The 12,611-nt window shown below is 37.6% G+C and overlaps 1 protein-coding gene across 5 annotated transcripts in view; it reads left to right on the plus strand.

Annotated features, from left to right (window-relative positions):
• WDR7 (WD repeat domain 7) overlaps positions 1-12,611 on the plus strand; it is a 353,450-nt gene that overhangs the window by 158,520 nt on the left and 182,319 nt on the right. The gene's annotated exons all lie outside the window — the stretch shown is intronic.

A 12,611-nucleotide genomic window follows, 5' to 3' on the forward strand; every position in this document is an offset into this window, starting at 1 on the left:
ACTCTTTAGTGTCCTTTTGATCTTGAAGTGGAAAGAAGCAGAAGTGTTTATTTGGTCTCGGTTTGCTCATTGTTGCTATAACAATGAACTTGCTAGCTGTGCATTTGATTTCCTGGAGACCTTCTAATTCAGAGGCTGGGATCATTACTAAAGCCTTGAAACGTGTAGAGGAATACACCTTATGAAAGGTTTTGCAATTATAGGGTAAACTGAAGGATACCAAAGTTGTAACAGCAATGCAGGCTGTATAAGGAAACTTAATAGATATTCTTTGCACCTATATTATAGAAGTCGATGCTGCTTTTTAAAGTTATTTACATTGCTTAGATATTGAATAATCTTACCTATATTATTTATTATATAACTAAAGGAATAAAGTAAAATTTAGGAAAACTATATACCACGTATGGTTCCATATTCTGTGTTTTATGTTTATACATGTTCAGCCTATCTTTTTATAGACTTAAGTCAGTTTCAGTTACTGGATCTCCAAATGCATTCAGCTCAATTTCTTTAATGTACAGAGGATTAAAAACAACCTACTATAAATATTTTTATTGGTATTAAGAATGATAAACTTTTGATTTTTGTATAGATGGTTATTATGTAAAATCTGACCATAGAAATCCATAATTATTGTGAAGCAACAAATAGTAACTTAATAGTAATCAGTAATTTGAGGGGCGCCTGGGTGGCTCAGTTGGCCGAGTGTCTAACTTCCACTCAGGTCATGGTCTCACGGTTTGTGAGTTTGAGCCCCGCGTCGGACTCTGTGCTGACAGCTCAGAGCCTGGAGCCTGCTTCGGATTCTGTGTCTCCCTCCCTCTCTCTGCCCCTCCCTCACTCACACTCTGTCTCCCTCTGTCTTTCAAAAATGAATACACATTAAAAAAAAAAAAAAATAGCAATCAATAATTTGAAAGAAGCATGCCCGGAAAACATCAGTAAAACTTTCAGCAAAAACTAAAGAAACTTTAAAAAAAAAAAAAAAAATGGAGGGAGGTTTTTAGCTCTTAAAGCTCTGTGTGGTAGGTCCTTTACTGTTACTACCTGAATGCCTTTAAAATTTTGTCACTGGAAAGAAGTTGAGGGAGCCCAGTAATCTCCCTTGAAAATTTACAAAGCATGTAATCAACAACCTGGAGCCTCGTGCCTACTGCTGCACATAAGTAGTTGACTAAATTGAGGCGCATCTGGTTTTCAGTAAAAATGCTGGTGGCCGTGACCTGCTACATTTTAATCCTTTGAATGTGTCAGTCCATTGATTGAAAACATTTCAACTTAAATGTAAATAGAAACGATTTCAGAAATTCCCAACTTTTCTGAAAGTCATTTAGCATTGCACAATTACGGATTTTGTTTCAGTCACGACTAGAGGAGATGATTGCACCTGCAGATTTTTTTTTTAACATTTATTTTAAGCTTATTTATTTACTTGGCGAGAGAGAAAGAAAGTGCAAGTTGGGGAGGGGCAGAGAGAGAGAGAGAATCCCAAGCAGACTCCACACACTGCGAGTGTGGAGCCCCGTGCAGGGCTCGAACTCACAAACTGTGAGATCATGACCTGAGCCGAAGTCAGATGCTTAACCAACTGAGCCACCCAGGTGCCCCCAGATTTTTTTTAGTTAGTTCTTTATTCAGTTATCATTGCTTTTTAAAGTGTTACAGGTACGTTTTAATTCTCTGTTAATTTTAAAGGCCCTCTAGTCTATAAAAAGTAGTGGTTTAATGCATAGAAGAAAAGAAGTTGCCTTTGTAATAGAATAACTTAATTTGTACTCTGGAAAAAAAAAAGCTTAATTTTTGAACATTCAGGTGAGCATTATTAAATCAGTACACTGAAATTTTAAATTACGCACCACCATCATCATGAGACAGCAAATAGCACATGGCTGTTCTTTTATTTGTATAAAGAAGCTTAAAAATGAAAATCTAGCTTGGAGAGTCAGTTAATGCTATTTAAACTGTATTTTAATCTGTAAGAAGTTAAGTTAAACATATGTGATGAATGGCTTTTATCAGTTGACTTACTCACTTCATGCCGTGGGTACCAGGGGCAAGAATGTTCAAAGAATTTAAATAACTAGAAAAGGCTTCCTTCATGTGTTGTCAGAGCAACTAGCATGTTGCAGCCTGTAGATCGTTTAGGTTACCTTTGAATTGCGTGACTTGATTAAGATGTGGTATAGATTTTTGTGAAGGTTTAGAAGAAAACCATATTTCTTTTATTGACTAGAATTCTTTATAAATTACATTATGAAAAATATGGTAGATATGTTGAGAGAAACCTGTTTCAGGCACAAGAATCTTATTTTGGGATGAGCACCATTGTAGAGGATGAGTACTACAAAAGGGAAATCTGGCCAGTTTAGCCATTGACTTTGAAAAATCAGGGAGTGTTTTGGTTACTTAAATTGAATTGCTCTATTGTATCTTTTCACAAAATAAATGGAAAGTATATCAAGGCAGACCTACTTGCCTGTACTTGGAATGCTCGTTTGGGAGCTCTAGTTAGGCTGATACGCATTGTTATGTTAATACTATATTTGTAGCAATCTGTGACTTAATTCTTCAATTAACTTAATTAAACAACTGACCAGTTAAATAGGAAGTATAATTTAGTGCTTTGCTATAGGTAGAACAATTATGTTTGCAATTTTTCTCTTGGGTGAGAAAGAATGATGTATGAATGTTGTCTTAGGACACTGATCTGAGCCTAGCAGTCTTTGTTAGCGCTTGCCTTATAAAAGTAAAGAAGCATGGATAAAGCTTTATAAGTGTTAGCTATGATCAATTGGAACTAATTAAATTTATTTGAAATGAAGAGCCTTAACTGGAAGAGAACAGCTGGAAAAACTGGAAAGAAAAAATTGAGTCTTGATTGAGACAGTTTAAACCTTCACCCTGTCATTTAAAAAATATGCGGCAGCTTCTTTCCGTATCTTTCTTTTTAAAGCTAATATCTATTGATCGGCTCTACAAAGTAACGCCACTTTGCCTGGGTCAACCCACACGTTCGGTTTTACTTACATTCTGTCTTAAGGTTCATCAGCTTCTTTCCTGTAACCAAATGTTTTCAATTACACATCAAAGCTATATTAGCCATTTTCACAGATTAATACTGTTTTTATGTAGAAAAAAAATTAAAACCTACTTCATGTAATTTTTTTATATTACAGTGCAGCATGCATGGGAAAATGTACTTTCTTTTTCATTGGAATTACTTCAGGTTTTGCAATATTCTGTATATTAAACTCTGTTTTAACAACAACAGTGACATTTTCTTTACAGTGAAAAAGAATGCCATTGATTGTTTCTAGATTATAATTGCAGTGCCACACTAATATTACTGGATACTTGGTGTGTTTGCTTTTATTTGTACAGGATACTTTTATTTTTAGTATTATAATTTAAATGTTTATTTACATATATAGTCAATATCTGTAAATAATGTATTGTTTTCCTTACAGCATTAAATAGGTCCTAATTAATAGAGTAAATCTCACTAAAAACTGACTAACAGAAAAAATTTAGATAAGTTACAATCTTTTTTTAAGGTAGTTAGTTATCTCTATATACTTTTTTCCTGATAAAGGATGACATTCTGAGTGAGGATGCAACTATATGTCCCCTAAATGGTGCATTCTAATACATCCTACCCCTAATTGCAGTTAAAAAGAATTTTGGAAAGACTCCATTCACAAACCTGCAATGGATTCCTTTAAGAAAGTCACTAAAGTCTTCTGAGGGTCATATTGCAGTGTCCTGCCCCTTGTTCAATACAGCGTGGACACACTGACCATATAACAGTGGTAAAGGGTCAGAAGTCACTGACATTGTCAAAAGAAACCACATGATAGTAGATCAGTGGGACAGTTGACAGATTGAGCTGCTTACAACAAAAGCAGCAATGAAATGTGGATTCTGATAGGTGTGTTGACTGTATTTGTTGTATTTCTTGTAAAATGTAAAGTTAATTTAAAAGAAAAAAAGAGAGAAAGAGAGAAATGCGATGGAAAAAAGAAAGACTAGGGAAGGGTATGAGCAATTGAAAGTAACATCCATTGACAATCAACTATGTACCCAGCCCTTTACACTTGACTCTCCCATTTCTTTGAAATGGATACTGATATTTCTGCAGATAGATAGATAAGGAAACAAGCTCAGAGAGTTCACTTTTAAAGGGTCCCGTCCTTAAAGTGATAGATCTGGGACTTAAAAGAAGTCCTGTCTGACTCCAAAGCTTATGTGTGGTTTTAAATACAATCCCACACTGCCTATTATTCTTAAATTCTTGAACTTTGGCATCTTTTTCTTTTCAAATGTGAGATGTCAGTTCGCCTTTACTGCTTTTGATATCAGACACAAGCCTGATAATTGCTGGATATTTTATTTAAAATGCAAACTTGTTATTCTAAATTTAGACCAAGAGATTATCTCCTTTAGAAAAAAATCATCACAGGGGCGTCTGGGTGGCTCAGTCAGTTAAGCGTCTGACTTCAGCTCAGGTCATGATTTCGTGGTCTGTGGGTTTGAGCCCCATGTTGGGCTGTGTGCTGACAGTTCACAGCCTGGAGCCTGCTTTTTGGTTTCTGTGTCTCCCTCTCTCTCTGCCCCTCCCCTCCTGGCACTCTGTCTCTCTCTCAAAAATAAATAAACAGTAAAATCGTCACATATTCTTTAAATGTTCTTTTTAAATCTGTTCTTTAAATTATTTAGTACTACTGTAATGTAAGACTGTAAACATAAGTATTTATTACTAAATATTTTATTGCATACATGTAAAAGGAAATGCTTACTGTTCTGCCTAGCTTTTTGAAGTCATCAAAAAGTGTGGATTTCTGGGTGAAATACATGGCTCCAAGTAATTTACATTTCTATACTTTTAATCAAGGGGAAGAAAATGTGAATTAAAATTTTGTTTAGCGTTTAACACTTGGCTTTAGTTGTATGTTGATAGGGAGCAGAGTAGAGTATTTATAAATGTAGTATTTGAGAGTTTCTGATAGGAATATTAAAATACAGTCCAAATTATGGCTTGTAGTCATTCACTTCCTTTCCTCATACTTCCCTCTGGGTGATTGACTTTCCCGTTTCTTCGTTTTTAACTACCACTTACATTAAGCTAATAACTCTCAAATCTGTATCTCCAACCTAGACTTTTCTTCTGGACATCAGATTAATATGTCTTCCTGCCTGAATGTCCTCTAGATATCTACTGTATATTAATTTATAGTTATCCAAAGACCTTTTTATACTAAATTCATATTTTGTAGTAGCTAACATTCTGAAGTCAAAAACCAGGGCAGGGATAACAATTTAGAACAAATGACTTACAATTCTCATAGATCTGGTACAGTTTTTTTTAGACTGTGAATTATAAGTTGAAGAATGAAAAAGGGAAAAGGTGCAATATAAAAGTCTTATTCTAGTTTACTGATTATAAGGCCTCTGGCTCTATGCTTAGAAGGTGTAGATACTAGGTATCACAACACTATTTCCAATAGTGTTCCTTACATACCAGCAATTTACTTACATACATTTACTACGTCTTTCCTATTAGGTAGTATGTGTGTATCTCCTTAACCTCCCCCCTTCTTCTTAATGGGTTTTAATGACTCAAAAGCATTTGTAACGGATTAGTGAGGGAATACAGGCTCATTTCTAGATAAACTGTCTCCTGATATTTTGAAAATGAAACTTGGAACAGATCTAAGAACATAATTATCTCTGTTATTCCCATTTAAAAGTTTACCTTTTTCTCTTGGGAAACAACCTGTCTTCAAAATTAGGAAGAGGATGTGATTCGTTGCATCTAAATGAGAAAAGATATGAAAAAATGCCTGGGAAAATGTGTTTTGTAACTTCAGTCTCAATGAGGGGTGGAAGGTGGGATGCGCCATCGTGAGGTGCACAGTCAGAGAAGCGGATTCTGACAGCTCTGGGGAGCCCCCTCCGTGGTCTTCACCGACCCGGGGCTGGAGACGTGCTTATGCATGATGGCGCTGGTTTCTTGTACCCGTTTTGGTTGCTCTCTCTGTGGTCCTGCTTTTCTTCCCTCTGTGCTGGTCTCTCCTGTTGCCCCGGGAGCTGTGCTGCCTCGTTTCTGGCCTCGTCTCTGTGAAAAAAACCAGAATCTCTGGTGGACTTCTTGGAGCCAGGGGTATCGGTGAACCGTTGTCCAAGAGATCCCTCTGGGGCCTGGTGGCCCACTGCAGGAGAAGCAAGGTGGCTTGTATGTTGCGTGGGGAGATGCTCACAGGAAGGAGAGAAATGCAGAATTTTCCCGGAGGCCAGACGTTTGAACACATGCCACTGAGGAAGTAGAGTGTGGAATCATGTTGTGTGTGACGGGGTACGTACGTTTCGTGGCGTTCCTCTGGGTGTCTGCAGTCAGGCACTTAGCGCTAAGGAAACTTGCCTTTTATTGCCCATTGAAATTTTAATGTGTTCAAGATTTAATGTGCCCAAGCCTCTATTTAAAGGCTTGGCCTGGGGTGACTTGCCTAAGAAAAAGTGCAAAAGGAAAAGAGGCAAGAGCAAGGACAAAAGATGGCTAACGAGTACCATCTGAACGTCTAGTTTCTCTTTAAAATTTTTAGACTTTTAAAAATGGGAAATCTACAGAGCATCGATGTATTTTGGCCAAAGACGTGATTGTGCATTTAAAAGAATTATGTTTTGTATACTTGAAGTTTGCTAAGATAGTAGATATTAAACATTTCACCACATAAAGTATCATAAAGAATCAGAGGAGCTATAACAAATTACTTTAATCAGCTGTCGCATTGGCACTGAATCTTTTATAGTGAGAAAAATAGCACTTTGTGTGTGTGTGTGTGTGTGGTATTTCCTCTTTGCATATAATATTTTTGCAAGGGGTTGGTCAAATAAACAGTAATCAACACCATCTGAGCAAATTCATCTAAAAGAACACATTTAAAAATCAGGGACTGGGGCACCCGGCTGGCTCAGTCGGTAGAGCACAGGATTCTTGATCTTGTGATTGTAAGTTTGGGCCCCGTGTTGGGTAGAGAGATTACTTATATATATATATTTTTTAACATTTATTTATTTTCAAGAGACAGAGTGTGAGTGGGGGGCAGGGGGAGAGAGAGACAGAGAGAGAGAGAGAGAGAGAGAGAGACAGAGAGAGACAGAGAGAGACAGAACCGGAAGCAGGCTCCAGGCTCTGAGCTGTCAGCACAGAGCCCAGTGTTGGGGCTTGAACCCACAAACTGTGACATCATGACCTGAGCCGAAGTCGGACGCTTAACCGGCTGAGTCACCCAGGCGCCCCGGTAGAGAGATTACTTAAAAAAAAAAAAAATTACTTTTAAAAAAAGATCAGGAATTTAAAGTAATAACAATCATAACTCACTAGCATTTATTGAGTACCTAATATGTGTCAGGCTATGCTCTAGGCTCTTTTTAATCCTCACAAGTAATTGGAATAAATTTTCATGATCAATTCCATTTCACAAGAGAGGACAGTGAGGCACAGAATGGTTAAGTAACTTTCTACATAAAGCCCACAGATAGGAAATGGCAGAATTAGGATTTGAATCCAGTCTGTTTTCTTCTAGATCTTATGCTTTTGAATAGAACTATTTATTCAGGGGTGCCTGGGTGGCTCAGTTGGTTGAAGGTCCAACTTTGGCTCAGGTCATGATCTCACAGTTCGTGAGTTCAAGCCCCACGTCAGGATCTGTGCTGACAGCTTACAGCCTGGAGCCTGTTTCACATTCTGTCTGTCTGTCTGTCTCTCTCTCTCTCTCTCTCTCTCTGCCCCTCCCCTGTTCATGATCTGTTTCTCTCTCTCTCTCTCTCTCTCTCTCTCTCTCTCTCTCAGAAACAAATAAACATTAAAAAAAATTCTTTTAAGTAATTTATTCAAATCAAAGTCATTAAAAAAAAAAGTCTTAGGGGCACCTGGTTGGCTCAGTCAGAAAAGTGTGCGACTCTTGATCTTGGGGTTGTGAGTTTGAGCCCCAAGTTGTAGGGATTACTTAAAAATAACATCTTAAAAATATCTCTTAAGAAAATAAAAGAAACACATGTATTTATTATGACATATCAGTTTCTCTTTATGAGCTATAGATACCTCTATTTTAATTTTTGATCAAGTTTAATATCTTATGTGATGCAAGGAAATACTTAATATGTGAAGAAAAATTTCCTATTTTCTTAAAAAATAAACAGATAATTAGTATAGGAAGACAATTTTATATATTTTCTAGACAAAGTAAGAATTATTTTACCTTTATATGAAACCACACACATTAATATATCAGCACATGTACAGTATTAGATCACAAAAGCTTAAGGTTTGATTTTAAGATTTAATATCCTATATTCTCTTTGATAAATTTAGACTAAATAGGAAAAAGCAGAAATACTTAGTTGGATAAGAAGGTAGGAACTGGTTTTTTTTGTTTTGTTTTGTTTTTTAAAAAAAACAACATTTTCCATGTGAGTGAATAACCTTCAGGATGAACTTAACATTTGGCCTTTGTGAGCGGTGTAATAATACCTCACGGATAAGAATGAATTGCATTAGATTGTGGCACACTATTATATTTCTGTATATTACATGAATTGCCCTTATAATTGATATCAAACCCATATGACCAAAAGTTGTAATTCACAAAAGTAATGACAACAATGTCTCATAATTCACAGGCTTGATGTCATACCTGTGAATGATTACTTTTACTGTGCAAACCATGTTAAAGGGGAAAAACAGGTTTTAAAACAGATGTGGGGTTTGGAACGGTTCTTCTTCCTGATACTTTATAATCATTTTTAACACACAAATGGATAATTAAATTGACTAGCATCCTTGAGTTTCCCCATAATTTCTTGGATTAAAATTTTGAAGCATAAGGTCTTGTACTCTTAATTTGAAATTTTTCATCATCAAACAGAAGTATTTGAGGTGAAGACAGTTACGAACCTGTATGAATTTCTCCTCTCGTGATGTATAGAAAGAGGAGTCCTCTGTCATAGGTAGGATAAAAATCAAGTTAGAATATTTCATCTTAAAACAAAACTGTGTCTCCTAAATACAGATACGTGGATTAAATGGAGCGAACCTAAAATAAAAGGATTCTGGGAAACCGAACCAGCTACCCTTGTATTTATCCACCTTGTATTTTTCTGTCACATTATAGGGAAGATGTGGTAAAGCAAACAGCTCGTTGAGAAGCTGATGATCTAATTGGAGAGAGAGGCTATGTGTTCAGCATAGTTGCACATATACTTGCACATACGATAGACTTTAGGTTGGAGAATTCCAGGCACAGGGGAAGAGTTAAAGGTAGGATTTACGTAGGAGGTAAGCCTGCAATCATGGCAGAGGAGGACAGACTATTAATTTAGATACTGAAATGAAGACTTTGACAGAGGCTGAGAATAGCCTGGCTGGTGCTTTTGAGCACCTACTAGGTATTGAGCCACTTACCAGACACTGAGCGTAGAATGAAGATCGTGCTCCAGAGCGCAAGACTGATGATTGGCTGTGTTTGTTGTTTGCTGGGAAGTTTTTACTTGAAGAGCTATTGATCATGAAGGTTTGGGGTACCTGGGTGGCTCAGTTGGTTAAGCGTCCAACTTCGGCTCAGGTCATGAGCTCATGGTTCATGAGTTTGAGCCCCGCATCGGGCTCTGTGCTGACAGCTCAGAGCCTGGAGCCTGCTTCAGATTCTGTCTCTGCCTCTCTCTCTGCCCCTTCCCTGCTCATGCTCCGTGCCTCCCTCCCTCTCTCTCTCTCTCTCTCTCTCTCTCTCTCTCTCTCAGAAATAAACATTACACTCTTATGTGGATCCTGAGAAACTTAACAGAAGACCATGGGGGAGGGGAAGGAAAAAAAAAAGTTAGAGAGGGACAGAGCCAAACCATGAGAGACTCTTAAAAACTGAGAATAAACTGAGGGTTGATGAGGGGTGGGAGGGAGGGGTGAGTGGGTGTTGGGCATTGAGGAGGGCACCTGTTGGGATGAGCACTGGGTGTTGTATGGAAACCAATTTGACAATAAATTTCATACTAAAAAATAAACATTACAAATAATTAAAATTAAAAAAATCATGAAGGTTTAATAAACCCATGTTACCATGTTGGAAAACTGAACATCTCATGTTTGTCTAAGAGAGGATCTATAGGTTTCGTGGAAACAAAAACAAAATGAAACAGAACCAAATCAACTAGATGACAAGCTTGTCTGCAACAGTAAGTATATATTTAGAATATTTTGGAATTAATATGGTTGCAGCATAGGATCTAGTATCTCACTGTGTTCAAGTCTCAGCTTCCCCACTTATTCACTATGTGGCTTGTCCAAGTTACTTGACTGTGCAATGCCCACGTTTTTTCACCTGAAAAGGTTGATATGAGGTTTAAATGAGATAATGCATGTGACCTTCTTAGCAGAGGAACTGGCACATTATATTAAGTGCTTGAGAAATCTGTGTGCCCCCTTCCTTGCTTCCTGACCCCTCATTGTCACAGCCATCATTCCTAGGGATTTGTTTTTAGTAAATAGAATAAGAGTTGTAACCAACTTAAAAATCATTTATAAATCAGTTCTTTTAGATGACTTAATGATGATTCTATGTAGTTGGTCATTACTCCCAGGGATATCAATTTACTAGACAATTTTATACTTTATATATAGAGAAAAAGCTACATCCAAACTTGCATGCAAGTTTTCAGAAATTTCTAAACACTGGCTCAGGAAATATTGATGAATTATTCTAATTTCTTAAATGCTTTTATATAGGCTTATATTTCCCACATTTATTTTCTGAATTGAATCTTACCAGGAAGAGTGAGTCATTTGATGAAATAGAAAGGACAGTCTTAAAGAAAAATATTTTTTTAATGTTTGTTTATTTTTGAGAGCGAGAGAGAGACAGAGCATGAGCAAGGGAGGGGCAGAGAGAGAGGGAGACACGGAATCTGAAGCAGGCTCCAGGCTGTAAGCTGTCAGCACAGAGCCTGACGCAAGGCTCGAACTCACGAACCGTGAGATCATGACCTGAGCCGAAGTCAGATGCTTAACCAACTGAGCCACCCAGGCGCCCCAAAGGAAAATATTTATTTGTACTTAGAGTAGCTGAGGAAGAGTTAATTTGCATATTTACATCTGCCTTTGGCCAGTAGGGACCGGTGCAGCGTGGGAAGGAGACAGTGACATAAAAAAGGTGTCTGAAGACTGATACAGCCATTTAGTTGAGAGATGCTGCTAGACTTCGGAAAGCATATTTAAAAGATGATAAAATCAAAAGATAAAAGAAAACCTCCATCGTACTATCATTAGTAGTCTTGCCAAGGAAGAAGGAGGAGAAACATTTACTGCAGCTCTCAGACTTGCAAAGGATGCTTACTCATTAGCTCAGTTTTTATAGCATATTTTGAAAGGTAGAATAAGGTATACCACACTAAAGTCTAAACTCAGTGTGAGAGTAGAATAAAGACATTTTCAGCTCAAAAAAATGTGACTCCCTTTCTCTTTTATCAGGAACTGGAGGAACAGGTGTGTTACACCAAAGTCAGGGAGTAAAGTAAGACAACAACAACAAAAGATCATTATTAACTACCCCATGAGGGAAAAATAGGTAGTAGTGAAAAACTTACCCTGCTTGATAAATCACATGGTTGAGCTGGAATAGCTGTGGATAGCATGCACATCATAATGAAAATATAGATGTTGATTATATTACAGTTTAATAAGAACTCTGATCTAATAAGCAAAGAAAGAAGGCAGATTGTGTGCATGAATGTGGGGGGCGTGTGTGAGTGAATGAGGGCGTATGTGTGATGTGTACCAGTAAGCTGTGTATATGTGAGGGAGATCCCAGTTTTCGTTGACCACAGTGGGGAATTGTGAGCTTAAAGATAAGCCTAAAACTCAACAAATTAGAAAATAGCAATATGGGATTTTCTTTTCTCTTCTTTCTTTCTTTCTTTCTTTCTTTCTTTCTTTCTTTCTTTTCTTTCTTTCTTCTTCTTCTTCTTCTTCTTCTTCTTCTTCTTCTTCTTCTTTTTTTTTTTTGCAATATAGGATTTTCTAAGAGAGCCAACAGTAGTGGTTTTTGCAGAGTGGACAGTGGGGATGGGGTTGAGGGACTGCTACTTTCTTGTCCTAACTTGTAGGACTGTTTGACTCTTTAAACAGTGCGTAGTTTCATAATATAAAAACTAAATTTAAAAGTATTAAATTTCTAAAAAAATAGAATGAGGAAGCACATAATGAAAGATGATAGTAGGGGTAGGGAGACTTGGCCAGGTATTTTGAGGGTTTTAGACTACTGTGTGAGTTTGGGGATGCCCCCAAAACGCTCAAGGTTGTTAGATACTCTCTCTGGAATGGTGGGGAAACAAAAGGGCCGAGGAAGGTTGGCAGCTTGAGCGTTAGGATTGTGGGATAGAGGGCTGAAAGACCAGATCATACCATCAGCCCCAGGGCCCGTGGTGTGGGGTGGGACTTCAGTACCCGCCCTGACTCCTGTGCTCGATCAGCCCTTTGCTAGGATGACAGAAAGTAAAGCCCCGGGTTCAAGCAGGGATGAGCTGGAAATAATCAGGTGTCTGTTTCTGCCCACCCTCCTTCC

The sequence above is a fragment of the Panthera onca genome, chromosome D3 (assembly GCF_046562875.1).
Source record: "Panthera onca isolate mPanOnc1 chromosome D3, mPanOnc1 haplotype 2, whole genome shotgun sequence".
In the NCBI taxonomy this organism is placed as follows: Eukaryota; Metazoa; Chordata; class Mammalia; order Carnivora; family Felidae; genus Panthera; species Panthera onca.